At 44.9% G+C, this 13870-nt stretch overlaps 1 protein-coding gene across 5 annotated transcripts in view; it reads left to right on the forward strand.

The window, feature by feature from the left end:
* Window positions 1–13870, forward strand: part of GJA8 (gap junction protein alpha 8) — an 84834-nt gene that overhangs the window by 33046 nt on the left and 37918 nt on the right. For all 5 annotated transcript variants that reach the window (XR_007509047.1, XM_049824537.1, XM_049824538.1 and 2 more), the window contains exons 10-11: window positions 5710–5837; window positions 7142–7219. The gene's annotated coding sequence lies outside the window, so the exon portion shown is untranslated. The remainder of the gene's footprint in view (window positions 1–5709; window positions 5838–7141; window positions 7220–13870) is intronic.

Below are 13870 nucleotides of genomic sequence, written 5' to 3' on the forward strand. Positions count from 1 at the left end.
TTGCCTGCTGGTAAGCTGGGAAGAAGGATTTTTCCTCCCCTCCCCAAGAGACTGCTATGCAAAACTTGTAGACTTGAGTGAGGAGAGCAAGTGGAAGAGAATGCTCCCCCAGACAGTGGGAATGAGGAGAACAGCTGACAGCTTGCCATGTGCAGCTTGCAGATCTCAGCAGTTTATGATGCTGTGGAACAGATTTTGAAGGAAAGGAGAAATAAAGCCAGGAGGTAAGGGAAAAATAGGGCAACACGTACCATCTTTTGATCAAAGGTAAATAGCTTTCTTGGGGTAAGATTCCCCACCCTCTAGGTAAAAGAAACATAGCAGACCTTGTCTACCTGGACTTCAGTAAGGCATAGATATGGTGTCCCAGGAGAAGCAGAGTAGTGGAGAAGATTCAGCTGAAGAAGGCAGGGATTATTAGAGAAATCCTCAAGTGGGTAAGAGACTGACAGAATTGAGACAACAGTTCCCTAATAGGTTGAAGGGAAGTTATCTGTGAGGCTGCTCAAAGATTGCTCTTAGGACTGATCTTTTTAAATATTTGTGTTAATTACCTTGGCACTGAAAGTAGAAATGCTAATGAAATCTGCTGATGAACAAAGCTGGGAGGCATTGTCAGGACAGAGGTGGATTCCAGCACTAGGAGACCTGGAGGCTTTTTGTGACTGGAGTGATCGAGGTGAGGTTAAATGAGAGAGTGCAAAGTCATATGCTAGGACCTTGTTGCTCAGAGAGTAACAGGAATATCTTTTAGCAACTGGGAGTTCCTAGTTGGCAGGACTGAGATGGGGAAAGTCCTGGGTGAAGGTCACCAAAGGAGGAGGAACCAGCAATGCTATGTGGGGGTGAAAAAGGCAAGTGAGCTTTCAGGACGTAGCAGTATTTCCAGTTGCAGCGAGTGAGATTAATGCCGTCCAAGAGGACTCGAGACCCCTCCAGAATAGTGTGTGCAGTGCTGCTCACCCACGTTCAAGAAAGATATTCAGCCTGGAACAGGTGCAAAGAAAGGCAACGGGGTGATCAGAGGGACAGAGGGTGTCTCTTGGCCAAGAGTATGTTTATTTATCAGTCACAGAAGTGACTGCAGGGAGATGTTTGAGCTGATTTGAAAATAGATGCGGTACCAGTCTGAGTTTTCTGCATTAATTATTTTGCACTGAACTTCATGCTAGTGCAGCTACCCAAAGTAATTAAAACATGGTGCGATGTGCCTGCAGGGTGAATACTATAAGGGAGCTTAGTTACTTAGTCTGGCAGAACAAAGGTTAAGAGAGGAAAAATTTGCTGCCTATAAATACTTCTAGGAATTGGGGGTTGGGAAAGTAAGTGCTAGGGAGAGAGGAGAGCTACATAAGCTAAAGGACAATGTGGCACAAGAATAAATAGATATAAATTGGCTGTGAATGAATTTAGGTTGGAAATCAGAAGGTTTCTAAGCAACAGAGCAGGGAAGGAGGTGCTGGAACAGCATTCTAGTAGCACAAGTGAGGGCGGAAGCCTAATGAGATTTAGGACAGACCTTAGTAAGTTTAGAAAAGGCCATTTGTTTTGTACTTGCCTGTTATTCAAAGGGATTGAACCTGATAAGCTAAGAGGTCCCTTTTTCATTCCATTTCCTGTACTTGCCTTATTGCCTTATCAGAGCTGCTCCCTTTCACATAGAAGCCAGGTAAATCCTGAATAGAGTTTGTGTGATGAGTTTTTCGGCGTTGATCCCATGGATATTTAATGGAGGATTCATTCTGTGTCAGGGATTTAAGCAAACAAAAAAAGCAAGCTAACTCAATGCGTAGAGAAGGTCTGCAAATATGCAGTAATATAGATGAGAGCTCACATATGAAAGAGCTTCTTCACATAAAACAGATGTTCTTGGAGCATCTGGCTTTGCTGGAAGGCTGTTTCAAATGCGGGTAGATGCTCTCCTGAGATCTGAGAACTTCAAGAGACTGTCTGAAGGGAAAATGTCTTGTACTTTCCTGCCATTACCGAGGACTTTGTGCTTGGGGAGGATACCAGATTTGTTGCATTGGGAAATTTCAGAAAAAACCACCACCCAACAACAGTTGAGATGGAAACTTCTCATATGTATTTCATCCCTGATGCCTGGCCACATCACTGCACTTATTCTGATTTGTCATATTGTCCCATCCTGGACAGGCACTTCTAGTACCTTCTCTAAAGCACCAATGGATGGTACCTTCCCGGTGAAACATTTTATCTAAAATCCCCATGTGTGGATATGATTGAAAGAGAAGGAGGGAGGGGGAAGTTCTCTGTTATACATTAGACCTCTGGAGACAGCTTGAAGACATCCTCCAGCAGGAGGCAAATTCCCAAGGACAGGCTGGGACCAAGGGAACAGGATTAGCATGTGACAGTGGGCCCCTGAATGAGGGGGGACAGTTTTATAGTCACAGGTTTTTATTTAGTAAAAAATCCCAAATTATTCCATTATAGATGGATGTTTTCCCCTTCCCAGGCCAGAGTACCAAACCAGCACAGAGTGAGAAAAGAGGAACCAAGAAACAGCAAAGCATGAAATGTCACTGTGTGTCAGTCTCACTTGCCAGTAAAGTTTTCAGCAAGAAAAACTGGAAGAGGTTTTCATCTCACTGAGGAGAAATGACCATCTATCCCAAAGTAAATGCTTAGCTGTCAGCTTTATTTTACTGGAAATAAAGCACAGCACTCTCACAGCTACTGCTTCCACTTTTCAACTCTGCAGCATCTCTGAGTAGTTGAGAAGTGCTTTGCAAATTATAATGTAATTACAGCTCCTATAAACACTCTACTTGCTTTACAGGTGGAGGAACCAAACCACAGGGGGCATAAAGGATTTGTCCAAAGGATCAGCAAGTCATTTTCAAGCAGAGTCCTCACCTGCTTAGCCACCAGACATTCATCTTGTCCTGTAAACTTCCAGCTAGATGAATTGCTGCTTTACAAAAATATGTGTGTATACATATATACATGTATATGTTTCCCAAAGTGAGAAGAAAAGAAAGAACAGACCTTTACCTCTTTTTGCTGAGACTGCACAGGTAGAGGGAGGAGCAGGTGAAGTTGACTGAAGGGTGAGCTTTAGCACAGCCCCTTGGTCTTGCTGGAGCCCACCTCTCTGTCAGCGTTCGGCTCCCAGAAGAGATCCGTGTCTGAGGGAGAACACTCTGGATAGGGTAAGCAAACCCCAGTCAGCTCCCAGGAGCTCAGCCTCCTGCTATGGTCTGACACTGGCTCACCGGCTGGAGGTTCCCTCAAGCCTGGAGGACCGATGCTGGGGGAGACTAGCTCCCGAGCTGTTCCTGACATGCACTGGCAGCTGTCTGCCTGGTATTCTTTTAAAGAGTCTTCATGGATCAGGATAAAAATGTGATCTTACGCAGGCAGCATTGTAAGCACAACTTGGCTCAAGTTCAGCTCTTCCTCTGGCTCCCAGCTACTCTATTTTTATTGAAGGAATTTGAGGCTATCAGAAAGGAAGTCAAATTGTTTTAGGAAAACAATAGAAAAGCAACTTGAAGTTTATTAGCTTCCTGGCCAGGGCCTGGGACCAACTTGTCAAACTTATTAGAGCAATGGCAGAGCTATTTATTTAAAAGGGCTAGCGACAAGACTCAAAATTTCGTTCCTGTTTAGCCCTCAGTGGAAACAAAGGAAAGCCATAAAATAATATCTGAAAGGAGCAGATGGCTAAATGGTAAATGGTGCAAGGTTGGCCTGTGAGCCATTTGTGGTGTTCACCAGTGCAATGGCTTTCATGGGATTTCATGGGATTTTGCAAGCCAGGGCTTGCATTCATAGGCTAGCCCCATCAGCCCAAATTCCTTACAGTGGCTTGAATTTTCACATGGAAGCCTCACACCTAAGATTACAAATTTGGCAGGAAAAGTTCTTCATTTAGAGCTACTGAAAGGAGCAAAACAATATGGTAGGTCTGCAGAAGAGCCAGGAATAGAGCCCAGGTGTCCCTGATCCTGTTGGACTGCTGGAGCCCCCCGACTGTAAAAAATATTTATATCCTTTAGAAGCAGCTGCAGTCTGCTTCCCCATTCAGCTACCCCAAAGTAGCAGTGCCGTTAAGTCACTGAAAACATGCTGGCATGCTGCTGGTGAGGAGAATGGACAGCCAAGCTATTAGACTCACAAGCAGAAAGTGTCTGTGCTGCCTGAGCCTTTCTAAGGAGTTTCATCATTTGCAAGGAAACAAGAAGAAAATAAAACAAGTAACTGAGAAGCATTTAAAACTCTGCTTAATGCAAAGCCATGTCCCTTTTTCAGAGGGCTCTCTGCTAACCGAGTGTGTAACCTGCTTCCAGGGAGCATATAGGAAGAACTCACCTCTCCTTTCAACGGTGCAGTAGTAGTCTCTAGAAACTCAGGCGCTGAGAGGTACTGAGCTCGCAGAGCTATGCACACAAGCTTTGAACAACTCAGTAACCACTTTTCAGATGAAAGGAAGAAGAGCCCACCTCAAAAATTCTCTTCCTTCTTCTCCTCATTAGCTTAACTAAAAGTGTGAATGCAAAGCTACAGTTTTCTCCGAGGCCTAGGGCAATAATGCATCTTGTATCGGCAAGTGGTAGAAGATCTTGGTTTATATGTTCCTTTGAATTTATCCCGGTTAGACGCTTATAAGAGGGTCAAAGTGAGTGCATGATCTCAGGAAGGGACTAAGAAACTGGGTCTTACACTTGGTAGTTTTAACGTAAATGCAACAATCTTGCATTTATTTAAGGTATTCTTACAGCTTTTAGAAGGTTTCTCTAATTTCTGTCCGAGAGATTACCTCGGTAAACAAATCAGCCAAAGAAGCACACAGAGGAGTGCAGCATCCTGGTTCATTACAGTCCGTAGGCGTTTACTTAATTTTAAGTACATTCTTGAGTTGCATTGATTTCAATGAGATTTAATAGCCTGGAAGTTAAGCACCCTACATTGCCAGCTAGGCCAGCTTTGCTGGGGGAATTCTGAGGCAGACAGCAGCTAGTCGATGTACTTCTCAATCGCCTCTGCTGTAAGGGATGCCACATGTAAATCACATGATGGTGTTCTGGCAATGGAAAATATTTTATTTGCACTTATTTGGAATCTGTGTCATCTGGACGGGTATAACTTAGTTTGCACTTTGTTCTAGTAAGTAGTGTTTCAACCCCAAATGTATGCTGTGAGAGTCTTTTTGTCAGTTGCTCAGGACTGCTGGACTCTCAGTAGTCCCTGAGGCTGGGATCCTGCAAAGACTTGGTCATGTGAGTAACTTGATATAGTTACGGCTTGGGGCCATTCGTGCGCGTAAAGGTCCCTCTGCGTACAAATGTCATAGATCAGAAAAGGTTGTAGATTGTTGAAGCTCCTGTCTTTTCTACCAGGAGCCGACATGGTTGCTCAGAAACTTCTGGGATGACAGAGGTTACTAGCCAGCTGGACACATGGATGCTGGGGGACCCTCTCACCCCAGAAGGCTGCGACATGCTGCCGCGTGGTGTGGTTGCCCGTGCCAGCACCCAGTTCCTGGGACGTGCTGTCCCGTGGTGGGGTTAAGTAGCTGCGCTGCTGTGAGATCTCCCAGCTCTAAAGCTTGAGGCTTTAGAAAAAGGCTGCTTAAGCAATGTTGCCAGTGTGGAAAGAATCTCAGGCACACATCTCATCAAAAGCCAGCTAGTTTTGCTGTGGGGTAGAACCACATCAGCCTGTACTGTTCATTCTTCACAGGGGGAAGAGAAATCAGGACTTGAATCTGCTCTGAAGGCCAAGATCTCTAGAGCTTTCCTTGAAAGTCAACTTCAAAGGAAGAAACAGTAAAAGGATTCGAGGAAAAAGAGACATGTACTTGGAGGGTGGTGAGTGAAACTGAAAAGTAAACAGCCTGAGTTAGGGGAGGATTCTCAGATGGTGCTTATTGCTCCCAGCCAGCTTGTTCTCTTCTGTGATGGTCTGAAAGCATTTCAAGACATGACCTCCTGGGTAAAATTAAGAACTTAATTGCACAAATTTACGAGTAACGGTTCTTCCTACCAATTTTGTGATGTGTGTTGGCTGGATTCTGAAGCCTTCTGTGAACAGTGCAAATTACAGCAAATGGAGGAGGCAGTAGGACACTGCAGGCCCAAGCAGATTAGAAGGGTACATTTTATATTAGAAGACCAAATATCCACATGCTAAGCGTGTGTGTGCATGGGCACACACGTGCATAGAATAAAATTATATTTCTTTTGTTGGCAAGAGCTCACAAACTAGACTAACTCCCAGCAACGTTGTGGTGCACAGCACGCAGGGAAGGTGCCTTCCGAGGCGCTTCCCTTTCCAAAGTGTGCCATGAGGTCGACTCGAGCGGTGCGAGGGAAGCAGGCAGCCCTGCCCCTTCATGCTGCACCTTCTGTGTGGCTGCATAAAGGCAAATAGGCTCACAGGGATGCATTAGGCACCTATACTCGTCAGCCTCGTGTCCTGAGTATTTATTAGAGGAAAGCTTGGAAAAGGTTTTTATCCAGTTTCGCTTGCTGGAAGGGTGAAGCAATCTGCCAATTCAAATCTCCTTAACTGTGTTTCTGGACACCTGGGTTTCCTGTTGTAAACGCCGTCTGCCCGACTTTTTCTGGCAGCCCCCCCTGCCCAGAAGAGGTGACAGCCTGCAGAGGAAACAGGTGTGGGCCTGAGTCACCTACAGCCTCAAAGGCAAGGACGTGAGTGCCCTGGCTTCTCCGCAGCAGCCAGCCGAGGCCATGCAGAGAGCCACGCTGGCTCTCCAGGTGGCCACAAGCAGTGCTCAGGTTTAAAGCTATGAGGAGTGGGGAGGAGGCTAGGAAATTCTCTGAGCGCTGAAGCCCTGCCAGTGGCCTAACATAGGCCTTTCCCCACCTAAGTTCCCATTTAATTCCATTTAAATTCTCTCCCCTTGCTCCTCATACAGAGTGCGATGCGCTCCGCTCCTAACTGCCGACTGCTCTGTATAAATCCAGGCACTGCATTCTCACTGGGTCCTTTGCACGCTGTAGCTTCTTGTTTTTAACGCTAGCAGAGGCAAAGATGAAGTGTGATCATGGCACACCTAGCAGGAAACTACACTCAAAGTTGCTAGCCTGTACCGAGATGTTTCATTTGTGGGTTGCTGGTTTTTTCATCTCTCTGATTCGGTGATTGACAGATGATATCGAAGTGGGCTTGCACTGTGTTAAGACCCCTGTATGAGCTCCTGCAGAAAGCTGCTGATAAAATCTGGCCGGTAAGTGATGTCAGACAGGATTGTGTTTGTTTGCTGATCTTTATTGTTTTCCTTAAGATGGTGGAAAAGGAAGAGATATTTAAACTTGATTGAAACAAGTTGAAGTAGCTATAAATTCATTGGTTTTGAGCTGAATCTTGCAGTTCTGTATTCAAATACGGATTTTGGCTTCTTGGTGAGAAAACTGAAATTTATTTTCCTTAAAAACTAGCCCCTACCCCCAATTGAGATGTGACGAAAATAGCTATTAAAATAATAAGCAATTTTTTTTTCCTGGTTGGGGATGATGGGTTTTGGCTTTCTGTGTGTATGAGAAACAGAGATGCCTAAGCAATGCACATTAGTAGGATAGATGGTTTTTGCATGTGATACCCACATGGTATGATGTGGGGGCTTCCTATAATTATCCTATGTCTGTTGAAGGAGAAAAGTAAATTGGTTCTTTCAGACCAAGAAGAACCCAAGACTGAATTTTTGACAATGCACTCAGTATTTAGGAGTGTTGTCACCAAACCAGGGACACCACAGGATGTTCCCACTGAAAAAGCACTTCAGAATATGAATTGCAGTGGTTAAAAGCCATGCAAGATTGCTCACAAGAAGCAGAGAATAGGGAAATGGGAAGCCTTGATGTTGTTTGCTGTTCCCACACTCTTTCCCCACTTTTCTCTCAGGCCAGCTTTGTGAAGAACCATGTTCTCTCTCAGGGAAAGTAACAATTTAACACAGCAGGGAAGAAAGAGGTTTTGCGATGTACTGCATGAAATGATGCAGTATCACTCAACTAACATCTGGTAAAACACTCTTAAATAGCCTCATCTTCCTGCATCAGCATTTCTAACATCAATAATTCTATTGGTAATAATCAGTGAGGTCTGAGATTTGTTGGAGGGGGATGGATGGCTGCATTTGGGGAGAAAATCTAAAGGGCTTTGAAGTATAGCGATAGAAAAATGCTGAGGCAACATCACAATTACTGAGCTGAGAAATCTGCACTGATTTGCAGTTCCCAAATTGTTTGGAAAACATGAGGAACGCTGCCTTGAGAGTAGTTGCTGGTGCTTTAATGCCACTGGATTCCTAAGAGCTGGAGAACTCCCCAAGCACCACAATCCAGGATAAATCTAAACCTGACTTAAATGTTTCTCCTGGAGCTCCTGTGGCTGCCCATACTGGTCACAGGAGGTGCTGTCTTTTGTGCTCCCTACAGCCCCATCCCGAAAACCTTTGAGAGGAGTTCTTCTCCCATTCCTATCTCATAGGTCTGGGCAAATCCAAGCCAGTCTTCCAGTCAAATTCTTTCCAGTCAAGGGGGCAAAACTTTCCTTCCACCCGAACAATCCTTTCCATTTTTTGTCCTCTGCTCAGAACTGTGATCATCCTTACATTTAAAAAGATACCTTCAGAAATCACTTCATACAGTTAAAAAGAATTATTTTCCACTCTGAAAAGTGGACCCACACAGAAACTCCAGCACAGGAATAACACAAGATTATCTTTCAGCTACCGAATTGATGTGAAATAGTAGCCTGCAGCTGTGTAAGCAAATAGACCAGCATTACAGGAATCCACACAGAGGTCAATGGTGATCTGTGGAGTGGTATCTGGCCTGCTTTGTGCAGGCAGTCTGCTTGGTGCTGAACTGGATGGGAGCTCACTTTTTGTTTCCAAGGGCAACAAAGCTGTGAGATGGTTCAGCTATGAAAAAAGAAGATGGAGCTGAAGAAACTTAATGTGATGCCAACATTAATATTATCTGGGCTTGGTAATGGCCAGAGATCTCCAAAGATGGAAATTATCTGGGCCTCCTGCTTCCTTTAGTCTTCTGCTGTTATCTCCCGTCCAAGTTGCTGAACCCAGCTGGTGATGGTCAGAAATGCCCTGCAGCATTTCCAGTTGTTGGAACAGGTGGTCACATAGTAAGTGTGGTTAATATGGAGAAATTCATTCTGGAGAGGTTTGTAAGCTGCAGTGAAGGAGAATGTGGACATAGCAGAGAAAACCCACCACTTGCATACCTTAAGCTGTCTTAAAGCCCTCTGAGCTCTGGGACTGCTTGAGGCTGCTTGTGTTACATGGAGCAGCCTCCAAATTGCTCTATCTGATAATAGGCTGCCCTTCGAGCTATAACACTCCTCAGCTTTGCCACAATCCAGGCTAGACTCCTAGTCTGTCTCGTACTCGTAGTAAAGATGAACTGCTGGGGAAACTAGGGTCAAAAAGGAAGGCTGGTCTCAGCTGAAGTTAAAGAGCAAGAATTTCAAACCTCCTGATGTCCCTTCGCATCTGAATTATGCTATGATTATAAGTTGCTGGGAGCAGATGGTCTGTAGCATGTTGAGGTCAGTGCAGCAGCTTCTATACAGGTAAATCGTATCAGTGTACAGGATTTCTTCAGCATATCAAGAAAAGTAGTAAAAGGAGAAATTACTAATCTTATTTTTCAAAAATTCCTTAGATGAAGCTATTAAGGAGTCCAAGTGGCCTTGGTTTGAGTCTTTGTTATAGATCATGAAAAAGTAAAAAAAACGGAAATTACTGAAATGGGTTGCCAGTCTAACACAGGAAAAAAAAAAGGGTTATGTCCCAAAGCATATTAAAATATATGGTAGTGACGTGGATAGGGACAAGAACACGACCAAATTCATGACTAGCACAAATGTATCTATCTACCTATGTATGCATCTGGTGAGTAATATTACACATCAGCACATAAGCCCCAAGGCATCAATAACATTCCTAATTTGGGGGGTTAGATTGCTCACTGAGGAAGAGTCATCTATGTTTAAAAACACATGTTATTTGCTTTTCTAGGTGCAGGTCTGTCAGAGTAGCTTTTTTGTTTCGGTTGCCTGAGTTTTCTCAGTTAGCAAAGTGTATCAACACTTATTTTCATGGCCAGCTTTTCTCAACAAGAAAGACTCCTAAAAAATGGATACCTACATTCTGGATTTGTTTTCTTCCTTCTGGAAGATTGTGCCCTGATTGGGGACTCCCTTGGCAGAGGATACTTTGTCCACAGGTTTCATATAGACTATCCTTGCCTGCAAGTTCCTGTTCCAGTTACGGAACAATTGTTGAAGTGCTTCATAGATTGACATCTTTCTTTTCATGTGCCAGGGGATTTCTAAGACAGTCCTGAAAAGCCATTTCTCCTGCTCTGTGAGACACCATGCCCTGAGTCCTGTGGGGGGTTGTAGCATGTAGACCATGCCACTGAGCTCAAAGAGAGAGGAGCTCTCCTTTAAATTGCAACCTGCTGCATTTAGTGGATTGCTTTTTGGGCTGTGGAGCAATGGGTAAGATGACGGATTCCTCAACTCCTGACTGCCCAAATACGTGGAAAAGGACATAACTGACATCTTTGCTAAGCTTGTGAGCTGATGCAGTAGCTACTTTGTTTAACTCTGGATTGACGTGTAGGGTTTGTTTTTGCAGAGCCAAGTGGCTCCAGCCTGTTGCGTCTATGGTGCCTGTATGGTCAGAGTGAGCCAGGCTCTGGGCCTCAGCTTCCCAGTCTGTTGCCTGGCTTGCTCTGTGCTAGGCACTGCGTACAAGCTGGCATGGATGCAGTATAAATAACCAGTCCTGAGATAAGATGTCCCTCATCTTTGAAAAAACAGTATTTGTGTGCTAACATGGTTCTTGCAGAAGCAGGGCTATCACCTATTAAAAAAACCATCTAAGTTTAGCTTGGTTGTCCATTTGTCATAGACAAGAGGAGGAGAATCTTGTCTGAGTCCTATTTATAGAATGGAATCGTAGAATGGTTTGGGTTGAAAGGGACCTTAAAGATCACGTAGTTCCAAGCCCCCTGCCATGGGCAGGGACACCTTCCACTAGACCAGGTTGCTCAAAGCCCCATCCAACCTGCCCTTGAACACTTCCAGGGAGGGGGCATCCACAACTTCTCTGGGCAACCTGTTTCAGTGTCTCACCACCCTCACAGTAAAGAATTTCTTCCTAACATCTAATCTAAATCTACTCTCTTACAGTTTAAAACCACTACCCCTCATCCTATCACTACACTCCCTGATAAACACTCCCTCCCCATCTTTCCTGTAGGCCTCCTTTAAGTACTGCAAGGCCACTATGAGGTCTCCCTGGTGCCTTCTCTTCTCCAGGCTAAACAACCTCAACTCTCTCAGCCTGTCTTCACAGGAGAGGTGCTTCAGCCCCCTGATCGTCTTTGTGGTCCTCCTCTGGACCTACTCCAATAGGTTCTTTCTTATACTGGGGGCCCCAGAGCTGAACACAGTACTCCAGGTGGGGTCTCAAAAGAGTGGAGTAGTGGGGGAGAATCAACTCCCTTGACCTGCTGGCCACACTTCTTTTACTGCTGTCCAGGATGCAATTGGCTTTCTGGGCTGCAAGAGCACATTGCTGGCTCTTACTCAGTTTTTCATCTGCTAATACCCCCAAGTCCTTCTCTGCAGGCCTGCTCTCAATCCACTCATTGCCCAGCCTGTATTTGTGCTTGGGATTGCCCTGACCCATGTGCAAGACTTTGCACTTGGCCTTGTTGAACTTCATGAGATTTGCATGGGCCCACCTCTCAAGCCTGTCAAGGTCCCCCTGGATGGCATCCCTTCCCTCCAGCATGTCGACCGCACCACACAGCTTGGTGTCGTCGGCAAACTTGGTGAGGGTGCACTCAGTCCCACTGTCCATGTTGCCGACAAGGATGTTAAACTGCTTTTAAACTTTGGGAAGGTGGAAAATGCATGGAAAGAATGAAACTGAAACATGTTATCCTGCAAAAAAGTTGGTGCAGTCACACTATTACTAAACTGCATATTCTCACACAGTGAGACACATGAAGTAATATTGCAGAGTGTTTCTAGATGCTGGAATAAATATCTAGTGTCTACAGAGAGCATGCCCTATGTCTGGAGAGCCACTCTCCAGTGCACTGTGTGCTTTCATTTGGGGTGTCTTTGAAGTGAATTAATATGTTGGTGTTTATCCAGTCAGTGCCTGAAGGAGTTTCATTTTTTTATTTTATCTTAAGGGTAGGTGAAAACAAAGACCTCCATACGTATATATATATATGGTTGTTACATGTGAGATTCTGTTGCAAATGAACAAACCTACAGCAAATATAGAATCAGGAGCCAGCTGTACAGCCCTGAAGGGAGCCAGAAATATTCTGGCTGGCTGAAAGCCTGGTTGGTGGTCACTGTTTGCCCCCTACTAAGCCAAATCAGATGTGTTCAAGTACTGAAATGTGTTGTTTTTTAATGCATCAAGAATTACCAGGAAACCAAAGATTTTGCTTTTTTCCTGCCTGGAGCTACCAGGAATCTATATAACTGTGACAGTTCATTTGGTAGGGACTTGTGTTGGCTTGTTGGTAGGCTGCAGGCACCTGGATAATTTGAGTCACAACGATGCATGCCACCCTACAGTTGTTTGGTTCTGTTGAGTAAGGAGGAGATGCCCTCGCCTACTGACATTATTGTGGTAGCTATTGCAGGCTGGTGCCCAACCTGGCCAGCAAAACCTGCTCAAGAGGAAGGATAAGGACACGGGTGGTGAGCCTATTCTCTGTCCTGTGCCACACTGTTTACAGAATCCAGTCTGGCTTGTTTAAAACCAGGGTGGGTATGTCTATAGGAGCAGCCATCATAGCAGCTACTGGGGGCAAAGGAAAAATCCAAGAATTTTTAGCAGGCAGAGATATTTTCTTTCTGTACCTGTTTGAACTCACCAGAGCCTGAATACAACTCAAGAAATGCTGGACTGGGGATGTGCTGCATTGTGGTGTTGTTCTTCAGAGTTGTTAGCAGGTCCTTAGAGATCTCAGCATAAGGCTTTTGGTTTGAATGCATTTTCTTGACTATCAGATACACCATCTCTGGTTCGCAGAGACCCCTCTACTCAGCCTAGTGATAAAAGCGCTTTTTAACACCAAAGCTGCTGTGTTCCCACGCCTGTTGCTGTCATGAGGGAGGCCAGTCTTAAACAATAGCAGAGGAATAAAGAATAGCCTCGCTAATTGATATCCTGCCTAGACGCTGAGTCAGGTGGCAGCTTGGGCCCTTTTAAAATTCCTGCATTGTTCCTGATTTTTCATTTGACTGGGGTAAGTTTTTATCTTTAAGAAAAGAAAACACACGGGACCGACTGCGTCTGCCTGCTCCACTGTTCCCTTCCCACCCACCCCCAGTCATTTTTGGTGTCTTTGTCCTGTGGTAGCCTCCAGCACTGAGGGATTGTCCTGAAACCAAGTTAGATACAATTTGCTAGTTTGGACTTTGAGCTGAGTGTGATCTTCTGTGGTTAGGACAAGGTAGCGGTGGTCTGAGCAGGGGTTCCTAAGTCACATACAACTGCAAGGCTTTGGAGAATGCAATCTTTCACACCTAAATTTCCATGTGGGCTCATATTTATGTGATTAGTCTTAAAATGGTCAGAAGGCAAGGCAAGGATGCAGGCACAGGTTCCCAGAAAAATCTCTCCATAGATGAATGTTTGGAGCCCTTGGCAGGATGCTAGGACAGTCTGTGTGCAAACAGACATTTGGAATTTGACAAAAGCAGTCTTTACTTAAACAAACTGCAAAATACTGTAGCTCAAACTCTTGAATCCACCTCAGCTGCACTAAAAACATTTTCTAGAACGAGGAGGGGGCCAGGGTGGCTTTCTGCA

This window comes from Accipiter gentilis, chromosome 21 (genome assembly GCF_929443795.1).
Source record: "Accipiter gentilis chromosome 21, bAccGen1.1, whole genome shotgun sequence".
Lineage (NCBI taxonomy): Eukaryota > Metazoa > Chordata > Aves > Accipitriformes > Accipitridae > Astur > Astur gentilis.